The sequence below is a fragment of the Lolium perenne genome, chromosome 4 (assembly GCF_019359855.2).
Source record: "Lolium perenne isolate Kyuss_39 chromosome 4, Kyuss_2.0, whole genome shotgun sequence".
NCBI lineage: Eukaryota > Viridiplantae > Streptophyta > Magnoliopsida > Poales > Poaceae > Lolium > Lolium perenne.
Genome location: NC_067247.2, coordinates 395488835 through 395505439, shown reverse-complemented (window position 1 = coordinate 395505439; position 16605 = coordinate 395488835). Strand labels below are relative to the sequence as shown.

General features: G+C 46.4%; 1 long non-coding RNA gene across 1 annotated transcript; it reads right to left on the bottom strand.

Moving 5' to 3' along the window:
- Positions 1-9907: 9907 nt before the first annotated feature.
- On the bottom strand, positions 9908-10744 carry LOC139830329 (uncharacterized). Its single transcript, XR_011742257.1, has 4 exons — positions 10595-10744; positions 10393-10503; positions 10137-10308; positions 9908-10045 (listed from the first exon to the last, which is right to left on the bottom strand). It is a non-coding gene; the product is annotated as an uncharacterized lncRNA (long non-coding RNA).
- Between the last annotated feature and the right edge of the window lie 5861 nt (positions 10745-16605).

The following is a 16605-nucleotide window of genomic DNA, read 5'->3' as shown; positions in this document are numbered from 1 at the left end:
TTGCAACTCAAAGATACACAAGTGTGACGAATTTGGACTCATTTGGACAAAGTTTGTAAGCATAGTGGGTATTTGGGAGGTGTATTGAGCAGAAAGCCCTGCATCTTTATATCTAGTAGCTCATGGACTAGGAAGTGGTTTTGAAGTTTTTGGCATAAAAACTTCATATCTCTATATTTCCTTTTCCATTATTATTTCTCTAGGTTGTAGGTAACATAACAAGGCTCCATGGGAAGGTTCCGCCATGTTTTGAATTATTTTGAATTGAACCCTAAAACCCTAAAATCCTAAAACCCTAAAATGATAAATGTGGCTTAAATGTGGCATACAAATTGTTCATACAAATTCAAATTGTTCAACACAAAGGGATCCCCAATACAAAGGGAACCACAATACAAATTGTTCATACAAATTCAAATTGTTCAACACAAAGGCATCCCCAATACAAATTGTTCAACACAAAGGGATCCCCAATACAAAGGGAACCACAATACAAATTGTTCATACAAATTCAAATTAGTTGTTCAGAATAAAATCTTTCTCTTGCTCCTGGTGTGACTCGCCGGGGCCACCACCTTACTCCGGGTAACCCTACCAGGGATATTACCGGTGTCTACCTTCCTTTTGCCCTCTTTCTTGTTCTTCTTCTTCTGTAAAGCTTGTGCTTTTTCTTCTGCCATGTACTCTTCGAAGTTAGCTTCTATCATGGCCTTACTACTTTCGAGGCATTCTCGACTATACTGTTCCCTCTCCTCTAGACTCATCGGTTGAAGCCATTCTACATCCATCGGTTCCCTCTGCTCTCGATCCATCGGTTCAATCTCCTCATGTTCAATTGCTGCTTCAATCTCCTCTGCATTTGCTGCTTCAATCTCCTCATGTTGAACTGCTGCTTCAATCTCCTCTGCATTTGCTGCTTCAATCTCCTCATGTTGAACTGCTGCTTCAATCTCCTCTGCATTTGCTGCTTCAATCTCCTCATGTTGAACTGCTGCTTCAATCTCCTCTGCATTTGCCGCTTCAATCTCCTCATGTTGAACTGCTGCTTCTATCTCAAGTTGACTGGCTGCTTCATTCTCCTCTCGCATTTTCTGCTCCACTTTGATCTTCCATTCCAAAAGCTGGGTCAACTCCATTTTTACAAAGCCTAGCAATGTGTCCAGGGATTCCACAACGTTTGCACTTACGTTTTCGAATCGGTGCACCACCCTCTGCACTAGCTTTGATCCTATTCTTCCTCGGCCTACCTGCCGGTCTAGTCAATACTGGAGAGTGCAGTTTGAAGCCTGGATCGACTTTCATTCATTGGTCTTTTCCCAACAAGGTAGGAACATTCATAGCATATGCAACCCTAAATTTGGCAACAGAGAAATACTCTGACACATACTGATCAACTTCACCATCTTCACCCCCTATAACACTCATGAAAAACAATGCGTGTATGCAGGGTATCCCACGGATCTGCCATCCCCTACAATGGCATGTCCTATCAACCAAACTCACTGGATACCTCCACTGCCTGTTTTCTTTGTCAGTGTAGGTTACCTCAGCCTCCATTCCTTTTCTGACGCATTGCATCCTCAATTGTTTTGCCCTGGCATGCAAAGACTTAATCAAAGATGGGAGCATGAGATGGCCAACATAATTTGTGGATGCAATTCTTTGACGCAGATCGATCTTTATCATGATCATCTGCCCAATCTTATCAAATATTTGCCACAGCATAAGCCCTTTCAATGACTTGACCTTTGAATTGAAACTCTCCGCAAGGTTACTTGTTACATAGTCTACCTTGCAAATTTCATTGAATTGGCTTCTTGACCACACCCTACCATGATGTTCATCCAAGTACTCCTTCACCCCAGGTTTTTGTTTATACAACACATCCAAATGAAACAGATGCTTCCTAGAGCTGCATGTGTATGAAGCTGGCCATAGGTTGTCAGTAAAAACTTTACCCTTGAATTTCTTTGTAAAATTCTGTACCAAGTGTCGCATACATTCCCTATGCTCCACTCCTGTGGAATATCGCTTCTACCGCAGCCTCCAAACCTTTGCAAGCGTACGTGTGGATAACAAGTCCTGGTGGATGACCTATAAGGTCGCGCAAATTCTGCAGTAAACCAAGTCCAACTTTCCCGTGACTCAACCTCCAAAACCCCATAAGCAACATGGAACATCCAATTATGTCCATCAAGCTGCAGATCTGACAACTAGCTGTCCTTTTAACCGGCCATGAAGAGCTGATGCATCCACGGCCAAATAAGGCCTCGCAACCATCCAAAAAGCCTTTCCAAGACGCTTTGAAACAAACAAAAGCCCTTCTAAAACATTCCTTGTGCATTACCTTCCCGCTTTTCAATTTGTAGGGAACTGTATGCTTGTCTATCGCTACAACACTGCCTGGACTAGCCATCTCCACTTCAGCTTTGAAAGTGTAAAGCAACTGAAAGCTTTCAATCCATGGACCATTGATCTTGTCAAGAGCCATTTCCTTTGCATAGAACATCCTCATGTAAGGTACTTCCATTTTATACTTCTCAACCACCTTTTTTACGAGTGCTGTTGGACCAAGTGAAGGATTTTCTCTCAGCCAATCTAGGATTACATCTGCCAACCACCTAGTCTTCGCTAGCTTTGTTTTCAGCTCTGGCTCTCCCCCTAGAGGTGGACACCTATGGATCTCCTTATTCTTCTTTATCTGAAACATAATGATAAGGGATGTCAGTAATAGATAACAAATTTTACACCGTGATCTAAATACACAACTGGTTGGCGTAGTACCTGAACCAAGCTGCTTCTGCGCATTGTGGATGCATGCAGCCTAAACCTACACCTTGGGTATGGGCATTTAATTGTGAACCTACCTGGCTCACTTTTAATAACCTCATAATTATTCTTAGTGAGAATGTGATATGTAGTAATTGCATTATGGCAGTCCATCATCGTTTGAAACACGGTGCCTTCTGCAAGCTTGGGATTCTCCCTGTTCCACTCAATTGTTGGCAAGTCTTCACCTTCGTAATCGGCTAAAACGAGGCTGTCATCATTCTCATTCTTCTCTTCATCATCAGTGTCATCAAATCTGGCACCAAAAGCAATATCTTCCATGTATTGATCCTCCATTGCCTGCTTACTGCATCGATCTACCAATTCAGGAAACATCAACTCATCCTCATCATCTTGAGGAGGCTGATCCTCAATGTCTGCATCGTCCTCCACATCGACCGTACGAACGATCTGGCTACCACTAGCACTGGGGACAGATGGTGCTGCTGTGGACCTACAAGGAGCGCCACGGCGCACACTATTAGCGAGGCAAAGCAGCAGAGAGAGACATGATGCCCGACCACCTGATGATGCCCCAGCACCAGATGATGCCTGGCCCCTGTCCACATGGATACGAATTTTACCGAACCGGCAAGAAGCATTCAAAGCAAAAAGAAATCCCAGATCGTCTTCGGAAATTAGTGGAACAAATCTTCCCTCCAAGCTGTTGAAATATTTGAAATGAACTGCATCGAGAGAGCTCCAGGTGTAGTTATCGTAGATGTTAGCTTTGAAATCCGTTAACGAGATGGTGGTTGCAACCACCGCAGGGAAGTTAAACCCAGTCTTACAGCGTTTAGAATCACGCGTAAAGCTAGAATCCAGCCTAACCACCAGCCGAAAAGCCAGCGCTGGATCCATCCTATTCGAAAAGCAACGCAGTTAGTTGAGCAACAACGATTGGCGCTCAAAAACTGCCTACTGTTAATTCACATGGGATAGGCAGACGATGCTTACCCAGATGGAATCCATGCGTTAGATCCCTCCGATTCCCAATCTTCTCCACGGCTGGCGGGAATAGTCTGCACACCAGACGGAATTACAAAGAGGACAGGGGTAGATCCAGATCTGGTGGAGGCGGAGCCCGGGGGTGGTGGTGGGGGCGGGGCCGGCTCGGCGGCGGACGACGCCATAAGGTAGGTGGGCAGGATGGCGTGGCGGCGGAGGGGCGGTGTGTGAGCTCCTCCAGTCTCGGACGGAGGGGAAAGCTTTGGGTCAGCTCTTCCAGTCAATAGTCAACACATTTCGAAATCAACGGTCAAGTCAAAACCACCGCGGCTCCCTAGCCGTCACCGGTAACGGAAGGCCTCTGAACAGACGGCAACCCTCCCGTCCGAGCCTCTGAAAGGGGTTTCAAACTAGAGGAAGGGGAAAACTGAGGAAAAGTTAAGAGGCTGGGGAAAACTGAGTACAACTAATGAACCAGGGGCACGAAACTAGAAATCCCTAATTTCTAGTATTGAGTTTGAACAACAAGGAAGACAATGTAGAGTCTTATACTGTTTACAATATGTCTTTTATGTGAGTTTTGCTGCACCGCTTCATCCTTGTGTTTGTTTCAAATAGCCTTGCTAGCCTAAACCTTGTATCGAGAGGGAATACTTCTCATGCATCCAAAATACTTGAGCCAACCATATGCCATTTGTGTCCACCATACCTACCTACTACATGGTATTTCTCCGCCATTCCAAAGTAAATTTCTTGAGTGCTACCTTTAAACAATTCAAAATTGATCACCTCTGATTTGTGTTAATGTTTTATAGCTCATGAGGAAGTATGTGGTGTTTATCTTTCAATCTTGTTGGGCAACTTTCACCAATGGACTAGTGGCTTCATCCGCTTATCCAATAATTTTGCAAAAAGAGCTGGCAATTGGATTCCCAGTCCCAAATTAATTAACAAAAATAGACACTCCTCCATGGTATGTGATTGTTGGACGGCACCCGAAGGATTCGGTTAGCCATGGCTTGAGAAAGCAAAGGTGGGGAGGAGTGTCATCACTAAATAAAACTAAAATAAAAAGGCACTCCTTCATGGTATGAGATTGTTGGCAGGCACCCGAAGGATTCGGTTAGCCATGGTTTGTGAAAGAAAGGTTGGAAGGAGTGCCACACAAAAATAAAATAAAATGGGAGCCGCTCTTTGAAGGTTTGTCTGGCAAGGGGGTTAGAGTGCCCACTACCATTCGTTGACAACAACAAACACCTCTCAAAATTTTACTTTTATGATCTCTATATGTTTTCAAAATAAAAGCTCTAGCACAAATATAGCAATCGATGCTTTCCTCTTTGAAGGACCTTTCTTCTACTTTCATGTTGAGTCAGTTCACCTATTTCTCTCCATCTCAAGAAGCAAACACTTGTGTGAACTGTGCATTGATTCCTACATACTTGCATATTGCATTTGTTATATTACTCTATGTTGACAATATCCATGAGATATACATGTTACAAGTTGAAAGCAACCACTGAAACTCAATCTTCCTTTGTGTTGCTTCGATACCTATACTATGAAATTATTGCTTTATGAGTTAACTCTTATGCAAGACTTATTGATGCTTGTCTTGAAAGTACTATTCATGAAAAGTCTTTGCTATATGATTCAGTTGTTTACTCATGTCATTTACCATTGCTTTGATCGCTGCATTCATTACATATGCTTACAATAGTATGATCAAGGTTATGATGGCATGTCACTCCAGAAATTATCTTTGTTATCGTTTACCTACTCGGGACGAGCAGAAACTAAGCTTGGGGATGCTGATACGTCTCCGACGTATCGATAATTTCTTATGTTCCATGCCACATTATTGATGATATCTACATGTTTTATGCATATTTTATGTCATATTTATGCGTTTTCCGGAACTAACCTATTGACGAGATGCCGAAGGGCCGATTCTTTGTTTTTCTGCTATTTTTGGTTTCAGAAATCCTAGTAAGGAAATATTCTCGGAATCGGACGAAATCAACGCCCAGCATCTTAGAATCCCCGGAAGCATCCAGAACACCCGAGAGTCGTCAGAGTGGACCCACAGGGGGCCCAGGAGGTAGGCCGGCGCGGCCCAGGCCCTGGCCGCGCCGCCTTACCCTCTCACCGCCTCGTCGCCCTTCCGACGCCGCCTCTTCGCCTATAAAAAGGTCCCTGACCTAAAACCTCGAGACGGAAAAGCTACGGTACGAGAAACCTTCCAGAGCCGCCGCCATCGCGAAGCCAAGATCTGGGGGACAAGAGTCTCTGTTCCGGCACGCCGCCGGGACGGGGAAGTGCCCCCGGAAGGCTTCTCCATCGACACCACCGCCATCTTCATCACCGCTGCTGTATCCCATGAGGAGGGAGTAGTTCTCCATCGAGGCTAAGGGCTGTACCGGTAGCTATGTGGTTCATCTCTCTCCTATGTACTTCAATACAATAATCTCATGAGCTGCCTTACATGATTGAGATTCATATGATGATGCTTGTAATCTAGATGTCATTATGCTAGTCAAGTGGATTTTACTTATGTGATCTCCGGAGACTCCTTGTCCCACGTGTGTAAAGGTGACAGTGTGTGCACCGTGTGGGTCTCTTGGGTTATATTTCACAGAATACTTATTCACTGTTATGAATGGCATAGTGAAGTGCTTATTTATATCTCTTTATGATTGCAATGTGTTTTGTATCACAATTTATCTGTGTGCTACTCTAGTGATGTTATTAAAGTAGTTTATTCCTCCTACACGGTGTAATGGTGACAGTGTGTGCATCGTGTAGTACTTGGCGTAGGCTATGATTGTGATCTCTTGTAGATTATGAAGTTAACTATTGCTATGATAGTATTGATGTGATCTATGCCTCCTTTCGTAGCGTGAAGGTGACAGTGTGCATGCTATGTTAGTACTTGGTTTGGTTATGTTGATCTGTCATGCACTCTAAGGTTATTTAGATATGAACATCGAATATTGTGGAGCTTGTTAACTCCGGCATTGAGGGTTCGTGTAATCCTACACGGTTAGTGGTGTTCATCATCCAACAAGAGGGTGTAGAGTCTAGCATCTATTTATTTATTCTGTTATGTGATCAATGTTGAGAGTGTCCACTAGTGAAAGTATGATCCCTAGGCCTTGTTTCTAAATACTGCTATTGCTGCTTGTTTACTGTTCTTCTGCATCTGTACTGTCCGCAATATCACCACCATCAACTACACGCCAGCAAGCACTTTTCTGGTGCCGTTACACTGCTCATACTTATTCATACCACCTGTATTTCACTATCTCTTCGCCGAACTAGTGCACCTATTAGTTGTGTTGGGGACACAAGAGACTTCTTGCTTTGTGGTTGCAGGGTTGCATGAGAGGGATATCTTTGACCTCTTCCTCCCTGAGATCGATAAACCTTGGGTGATCCACTTAAGGGAAACTTGCTGCTGTTCTACAAACCTCTGCTCTTGGAGGCCCAACACTGTCTACAAGAATAGAAGCTCCCGTAGACATCAGCCTCCTATGTATCAAATGTAAGTATATATGGCAAACTCTTACTAAACCTTGGTTTTGTCATTAGTGTATGTTTAGTGACTCTCCTTTTCTGTACATACATATATAGTCAGTGGACAATGTTATGTTTACAAGTAAACCTGCTTGATCAATTGTAACATCGACAAATGTGATCTTCATTCAAATTCATGGGTGATCATCTCAGGATGTCTGATCATGGGCTTTTATTGATATGCATAGGCGAATACTATAGTTTTACTTTATTGATCAAGAATCATATTTCCCTGTGTCCCGTTGTATTTGGTATAAACATCTAGATTCTTGATAGGATGTCCGCTTGAAAGTATGAAGAGAAGAATCCGGTTTTCCGTTTCCTTTCTATGATATGTGATATCTATGTAGGACCATCTGCTTCTCAGATTTTTGAAGTGCTAATTGGGCTAGAGTTTGTTCCGTGTTTCGTAATAGGAGACTAGCTAGTCAAAAGTGCACGGAGGATACCAATGAGATGGATCTTAAACAGTGCATGGTGAGTCTTCCTTTCACTTACCTTTCTCAATCCCTGCTCCATCTTTGCTTGATTATCTAGATCCAGCATTTGTGATACTAATCTCCGCAAGAGCTAGTCGGTTTTGTTGGTTAATTTGTTGCTAAACAATTTTGCAGTGCCATATTTTGTAGAAATGAGTAGATCTATGTGTTCATGTCCTTTGTAAGATATTAGTTTCTCTTTGTGTTTATCATTCAGGTAGTATGGATATATACACATTGTCTTAAGTAACACTAATAAATATTAAACAAAAAGTAAAACTAATTAGAAAAATAAATATAAGTATTAAATGAAATAAAATAGAAAGGAAAATAAAGGAAAATGCCATATAGCGCACGACAAAGGGAAGAACGCACGGCAAAGGAGGCGTTGCCATGCGTCCCTGCCGCACACACGACAAAGGGTAAGGCACGGCAATGCGCAACACTGTTGCCGTGCTATGAATCTTTGTCCTGCGCTGTCTTCGTTCGTTGCCGTGCAAGTTTTTTTGCCGTACGTTGTCTTCGGCCATTGCCGTGTATGACTTCTTTGCAGTGCGCTGTTGTTTACCGTTGCCGTCCTTCATTTCGTTGCCGTGCGTTCTCCTCGGTGCGTTCTTTGCCGTGCGGAGACCCACGGAAAAGTGTGGGTGCACGGCAACGCCTATTTTTCCGTAGTGTCGGGATGGTTTACACTTTGGTCCTTCGCTGAAATTGTAATGGTGCTTGGTTTGTGTTTGGACTTAGCTCTGTCGTCGCCCGCGTAGGCAAAAGAAGACTTTGATTAGCCATTATCATATAACTGATCAGTGATTAAGCTATCAAGAGAGCATCTACCATATTGAAAGGTAAGCATCTCGCTGACCACCAGCCACGCACGTTAGCTGTGAGAAGCATCTGAAGTCATAAAACGGCTTGTTTAGTAGGCTACCATGGGACAAAAGATAGTCTTTGGATTCCAAAGAGATTTCATCCTGCATTCGTAAGCATTCTAAGTAATAAATAACTTGAGCATTGAAAAATCACTTTTGTACTTGAGAACATATGCTCCTGCTACCCGTGAAAAATATTTTAAAATGTTAAAGAAATCTAAACAAAAATTTGGCGTGTAAACCACACTACATGTGTGCACACCAAGTTGCACGGAAAATTGATATTTTTCGTTTTTATGTAAAAAATAAAAAAAAGTCCGGTAAAAACAGTTTTAAGCACCAAATTTCATCTTTTTCTACACATGGCACAAAAAATATCGGCTTTTTCGCGAACGACTTTATGAGCATATATAATGTCGAGAAGTATGCATCGATTTGTTGTCTTAATTTTTTTAACATTTTAAATTCTTTTAAAAGTTATCTTAAAAACCGGACGTATATGCTTGCGGGTGCCAAAACGCCTCATCCCTTGAACAATTGAACATGGTTAATTAACTTAATTAAATAGTAGCGCACACAACTAGATCTACAAAAGAATAGTATCGTGCATTGCATGACGATCGGATGGTGCCATGCTGAATTGCTGATGCAGATGGACGATGTGGACACATCGGCGGGTGTGAAGAACATATTTCCGTTATAGAGAAGACAGATCACTAGTGGAAAACAGGCCTTTTGATCCGGGTGGTTAGGGCCTTTTGTCGCGGGCGGCCAGCCGCGACAAGCAAGGCGCGATAAAAGGGTGGCCTTTTATCCCGGGTCACTTACGACCCGCGACATAAGGTCCACCACGTGGCAGCCGCGGGGCGCGCAGGGCACAGGCCCTTTTGTCGCGGGCGGTATTACCACCCGCGACAAAAGGCCTTCTACGTGGCGCGCGCACAACGCTTCTGCTTTAGGGTTTGAGGGGTGCAGCACCCCTCCCCCCCCCGCCACCGACCGCCTGTTATTTCATTTTTTTCGTTCGAAAATAAAAGTTGCATATATTTGTACGCTACTAGAAGTTGTACACATTCATTCATTATATATATATATAGATCGATCAAACAAATATTGGAAGCAGAAGTCGATTCCCCTTACACATATTCGTAGGTTCCCTACATATATACATGGAGCTCACGATCGACAAACGGTACTAACGACCGTCTATTTGGAGGTAGAACAACTATCTGGACTAAACAAGCCTTTGTTGTTTATTACTTCTCTAACCAAAAGTCCCGCCACTTCCTCCGCGATTCCTAGTGCGTGTTCCTTTGGTTGGAGTCTGTCCCGCATGAAGTCGACCTATATACGAAAATGAGATGAGTATGACTATATCAGTCTTGATAACGAAATATTGATGATAATAAATAAAGTTGTGAATGTTATTGCTTACGTCGAATTTATTTCTGTTCTGCTTCTCAGTGGTTAACATGCGAATGGACTCGCAAACGTAGTATCCACATAGATTCGTCCCTTGTGGCTGCTGGGGGCACGCTACAGGAGTAAATGTTAGCTTCTTTGCAAAGGTAATGTCCTTATGAACATTCTTCAAAGCTTGCCAAGCCCTGCCAGTGCAAAAGAATGATTGAATGAGTGGATAATTAATTGATATCTCACGAAAGATAAAGCGCGGCGATGAAGGAAATTACACTTGGAGCAACTTCTGCAAGTCCTGGAACCCGTCCAGGCCTCTACTCAGTGGGTCTCTTACTTCAACTATTCCCTTATCAGGTTGAATGTCTAGTAGAATCCAGTGGAAGCTGCACATGTTATGCATATATACGTCAGGAATTACACTTAACATCGAGTAAGAAAAATTGAATGTGCATAAAAGATCATTAAGACTCTCACTCGTAGTTGTAAGGAAACAATATTGAATCACAGAAATATTGCTGCCCCAAAAACCTTAGTAGGTTTCCCCCCGTTTCTTCGCGTTTATGCTTCACCGTTTCAACATGTATTTTATCTGGGTCAACAAACCCAACATTGATAATATTATTACTTTTGCACTCACTGATCTTCACCTGCAAAAGAGAACCCATAAGATATAATGAGTATATATATGCAATGAAAACGAACATGAACTGAATGAAAATGAACTTATATGTAGTTAACAACTTACAAGCAATAGCAACTCATGAGAGATTTGTCGAGGGCTTCTAGATTGAATAACTGCGAGTTCATTCATCTCAATATGGATCTCCTCGTTTCGGTAGTAATATTCCCATGGTATACTCGCCACGATGTACATTTTTTTCTCCTTGCATGCATCAAGGTACCACTGATGCAAATTCCGCATATGTGTTGGCAGTTTATGCAGCTGCTCTCATGACCAAGTCTTCCCCGTAGACAAATGTAGGAGCTATATCAGCAGTGGGGAGTGCAGCAGCTGCGGCACCAAACAATTCGTCCACGGTAACTCCACATTGAGCCGCTAGAGTTGCAGCTTTCTTCCATATTGACAAGCACCACCATGTTCCTCGTACACCTTGGGAACATTAAACACTTTGAGTGGTGGGATCGATTGTTTGGGCTGAGCACCGAGGAGGGGAACTTCCTTTCTCTTTTTGCCTTTTGTCGTTTGCTTGGCCTTGAGGGGTGCACTTGTTGAACTTGACCTTTTCTCATCTCGCACTTCTAGCCGATGATTTGCTCGTGCCAGCAATGTCCTTCTCCTTAGCCTTTTCATCCTTCTTTTGGTCAATAACCTTCGCAAGAGTGCGTGTATAGTCATCCTTCTTCTCGTGTAACTCATACTGCGATGGTGTGTTCAGAAAACTAGTAGCATATTCTATTTGCTTCTCTCGTGTATGGCTCCTGCGCTGGAGGTTTTGGCTTATGGAAATGATCATAGTAGTGTTTCGCAACAGCGGCCGCATTTTCCTCGACAGTAAGATCCCAAGTACGGGGGTAGGAACCTATGGTACTTTTGGGAGGGGCGACCTCTTGGGGACAGGACTCTTGAAACGCTTCCGGCTGGGTGCATTCAGAGTCTTAGTGGGCGGAGGCGGCGGCTGGAGATGGAGATGGAGTACCGATGTCGTGGTCGACGTCGTACCCACGGGGTGATGGTGTCGACATGTGATCAGTAGGAGGAGGTGATGGTGGCCTGCGATCACCTGGAGGAGGTGATGGTGACCTCGCCGGGACGACCGGTACTAGGTGCTACCCAGCCCGGCAGCCTGATGTTCTTCTTTTCCCGAGAGAATGATTTCTCCCAAAGACCTCTCTGAGTGTAAGCCCCCCATCACCTCCAGGGATATGGAGCTCCAATGTCTCCCACTGCGGGACAACTGAATCCACCCCGACACGAGCATAGCCAGCTGGAATCGGATTGCCATGCCATGTTGCCGGCTCACCTTCAGGTCCAAATGCCGGTAAGACATAGCCGACCGCCACCTTAACGAAACCTTCCTGAACACCTCATGGAGATCACAAGGTGTTGTCTCCTTGATTCCATCCAAGGGGTCGCCAGACCGGCATCTATCATCATCCGTGTAGGAGGGGCCTCCGAGTCGGCCACGCTGCTGTCTCGTCGCCGAGATATTTCAGCGGTATTATCCGCGGGCGCCGTCCTTTTAGTTCATTTATCTCCCGCTGCTGCTGCTGAAGCTCCCGCTGCTGCTGGTCAAGTCGGCGTTGGAACTCGGCCATCCGGTCATTCTGCACCTCCAGCCGGCGTTGTTTAGCTCTCGCTCGGCTTCTATAAGTCTCCGCGTCGGCCGGAAACCCAAGCGACCACGGAACACTAGGGCCGAAGCCTCTTGTTCGTCCTCCCTTCTCAGGATTACCGAGGACAAGCGTCAGCAAGTCTTTCTCTCTATCGGGAGCAAACTTTAGTTTTCCCGCCTTTATATCTGTCGTCACTTCAATCCATTTTTGCCTGGGTACCCTAACCCTGGTGTCACTTTCAACAATGTTCCCCGTCTTCATGTCATACTCACAGCCATGCGCGAGGAACCAATTTCGAGCCCTTATGTCCCATCCTTCTCGCGTGGGTTCCGGAGTGATCCCGTTCAGCTCCATCTCAGCCTCTTGTGCATCCCACTTAGGCATGGCTCTTCCGTAGCCCCCTCGCCCCGTATGATGGTGATATTTCTTCTCGCTTGCATTCTTCTTGTTTTTCGCCGACAGGTTCACAGCCTCCTCTCGATTCTTTGTACCTCACAAATTCTTCCCGCTTATGCTCCTGCTTCGCTAGGTAGTTCTCGAATACCGGAGGCTTCTTGTCTTTCTTATAATTTTTCCATAACCGGTTCTTATACGCCCGGAAAAGTTCGCCCATCTTCTTAAGAGCCCATTTCTTCACTAGCTCTCGCTGCTTAGCATTCTCGGACTCCGATCCCAAATCCGGCAAAGTGAAATGTGCCATGAGGTCTCTGAAAAGTGTGTCCTTGTACCTATCGGCAACCTGATTTTCGGACACATTCTTCGTCTTGTTCCATTCTCTGACAGTGATCGGGACACGATCTCTAACCACAACTCCGCACTGATTTTTGAACTTCACTCCGACATTCTCGGGTGCCACCGGTTGGCCTTCCGGTGATATAACTTCAATTGTGAAGTGGTCTTTCTTGGTCAACTTCTTTGCCGGGCCTCGTTTCTCTATCTTATCTTCGGAGGCCTAAGAGAATACATATAGAATTGCATTAATGCCTCTATACTAATGCCTCAATACATATGTACATATAGAATTCCATTAATACCTCGTCACCGGAGCCGTCGTCGGCTTCTCCGTCACCGGAGCCGTCGGCTTCTCCGTCACCGGAGCCGTCGGCTTCTCCATGACCGGAGCCGTCGGGTTCTCCATGACCGGAGCCGTCGGCTTCTCCATCACCGGAGCCGGCTCGGTCGGCTTCTGTACCATCGCGGATCATGTCCTCGAATATGTCTTCCTGTTCCAAGTCCCGTTCGAATTGATCCATTGTTTCTGCAAAAGAATTAAATCGATAAGTAAATGTTCAAACACAAACCAAACCCTAACCCTAATCAAACACAAACCAAACCCTAACCCTAATCGGCGACACGTGTTTGCGAGAGGGAGAGGGGTGTCGGCGACGCGTGTTTGCGAGAGGGAGAGGGTCTCGGCGGCGCGTGTTTGCGAGAGGGAGAGGGGTGTCGGCGCGTGTTTGCGAGATGGAGAGTGCGCGTGTTTGCGAGAGGGAGAGGGGTGTCGGCGCGTGTTTGCGAGCGGGAGAGGGCGCGTGTTTGCGAGAGGGGGAGGGTGTCGGCGACGGGTTTTTGCGAGGGGGGAGGGAGTCGACGTCAGTTGTTTGCGAGAGGGGTCTCGGCGGGTGTTTGCGAGAGGGGTGTGTTTGCGAGAGGGGTGTGTCGGCGGGTGTTTGCGAGAGGGGTGTGTCGGCGGCCGATCCGAATTTGAACTAACTAATCAAATTTAAACTACAAATTTGAACTAACTAATTACATTTAACAAAAATAAACTAACTAATTACAACAAAATACTTACAAAATTTAAACTACAAATTTGAACTAACTAATTACAACAAAAATAAACTAACTAATTACAACAAAATACTTACAAAAATGAACTAACTAATTACATACTAAAATGTCTATATACAAAAATGAACTAACTAATTACATACTAATTATCTAACTAATAACTAATTACTAAAATGTCTATATACAAAAATGAACTAACTAATTACATACTAATTATCTAACTAATAACTAATTACTAAAATGTCTATATACAAAAATAAACTAACTAATAACTAATTACAAAAATGAACTAACTAATTATACAAATTATCTAACTAAGAAAAAAATTAAAAAAAGAGGGCCGGCCGGGGCGCCCGCGCCGGCGCCTGCGCACAGGGCCGGCGGCTTGTACCTGCGGAGGGGGCGCGGCGGCGCGGCGGCGGGGCCGGCACGGGCACAGGGCGGCGGCGGCGGGCGCGCGGCACGGCGGCAATCGACGGCGCGGGCGGCACGCGCGGCGGCAATCGACGGCGGCAGAGGGCGCGGGCGGCAGAGGGCACGCGCGCGCAGAGGAGCTCGAGGAGGCCTACGGCGGCGACGGCGCGGCAGAGGAGATCGACGGCGGCGACGGCGCGGCAGATCGACGGCGGCACGGCAAATCCGGCAGCCTCGGCGGCGTGAATTTCGCTAAGTGTTGGCCTCCGTGTGTCGCGGGTGGGGCTCCGCCCGCGGGGTTAGGTATTTATACCTAACCCCTTTTGTCGCGGGTGGTGGCACGACCCGTGATAAAGGCTCCCTTTTATCACGGGTCGTGCCACCACCCGCGACAAAAGGGGGGTCCTTTTATCGCGGGCCGTGGCTCGACCCGCGACAAAAGGGGGTGGGAGGGGGAGGCGGCCGATCCGCGTGAATCGCAGCCAACGGCTCCACGCCGGTGGATTCAAACGGCCAGGAGCCGGTGGATGCGCGTCACGCGGATCAGGCCTGCAACAGCTTTTTGTGTTTCTGTTTTTTTCTGTTTTTTGTTTTTCTGTTTTTTTTTAATAAAAACTATTATTTCAATAACTTTTAAATGGTAACTCAAAAAGAAAAGTTTTATATATGAAAATTGATCAGAAAAATCCAATGAACATGAATATGATATCCATATAACTATTTGCATCTCGCATCATATCCACTCGTGTCGCGTCCCCGTGCCACGTGTCGCCACCTCTTCCACGTGCCTCGCCCCGCCGACGCCGGCGTGCGACGTGTAGCCACCGCTGCCACGTGCCTCACCCCGCCGACGCCGGCGTGCGACGTGTAGCCACCGCTAACACGTGCCATGCCCCGCGTGCGCTATATAGAGCGACGAGTGCGGGCGCAACCACACGTCGCCACCGCCTCCGCTCATTCATCTCCGGGATGCCTCCATGTCGTCGAGGGGCGTCCGGTTTCCGTGGCGTTCGAGTGCATCCGAGCGGTAGGTTCACCGCCGAGATACGCGCGGTGGCTTCCGCCTCACCCTCGGCACGTACAACACGCCGGAGGAGGCGGCGCGCGCTACGACGCGGCGGCGTGGCGCTTTCGGCGGCCAGGGCACGACATCAACTTTCCGGATGTTGAATCGCTAGAGGAGGCGGAGTTCCTCGCGCCACCGCCGTGCCTCGTCACCGACGAGGACCGTCGCCGGCATCGCCAGTGCAGCGCAGATCGCCATCGCCGAGCGCGACGAGCGCTGATGCGCCGGTGGAGGCGCGGTCCCCCGACGCGTTCTTTGCTAACCTGAGGGCACAACGCAGGTCCTACAGGCGCAACCGGCGGGCCGTCGGCGCGTGCGAGCTGGAGGAGTCGAATGCAAGTTGGCCCGAACACGACCCTCGGTGGGATGACCTTTGGACGGAGACAACCTCCGACGACGAGTAGAGACTAGACTAGTAATTTATCTATTTTATTGTAATTTCAATAAAGTCGTTGTCGGTTCTATTAGTTTAAATTTAGTTTATAAAGTCGTTGTCGGTTGTTTTTGTTCAATAAAGTGGTTGACACGAAATTTATTACGATTGAACTGAAATTAAAGTACATAGCTCAACTGAAAAATAAGATACATGGCTAGATTCGAATGTTGGAGCCATTCAATCATAGTCGTGCCTAGTCCTATACACGTCGCCACTGTAGTCATCAAAGTCGCCGACGTCATCGTCGCTAGCATCGGGGTCGCGGTTGTCGAACCTCGGCGGATGACCACGCGTGGGCTGGGATTGAGGGTAGCGCAGGCGGGGGCCACGATAGGCCAGGACGCTCTGGAGAGTCCGGCCGCGCCACCACATCCGACGGCCGGCCTCGTTGAAGTTCGAAGGAGGCGGGCCGTCCTCCTCGTACCTGGCAACCGCCCTCTCACGCCGATTGATGAAGAAGCTGTCCCAAGTCGGGCTGTAGTC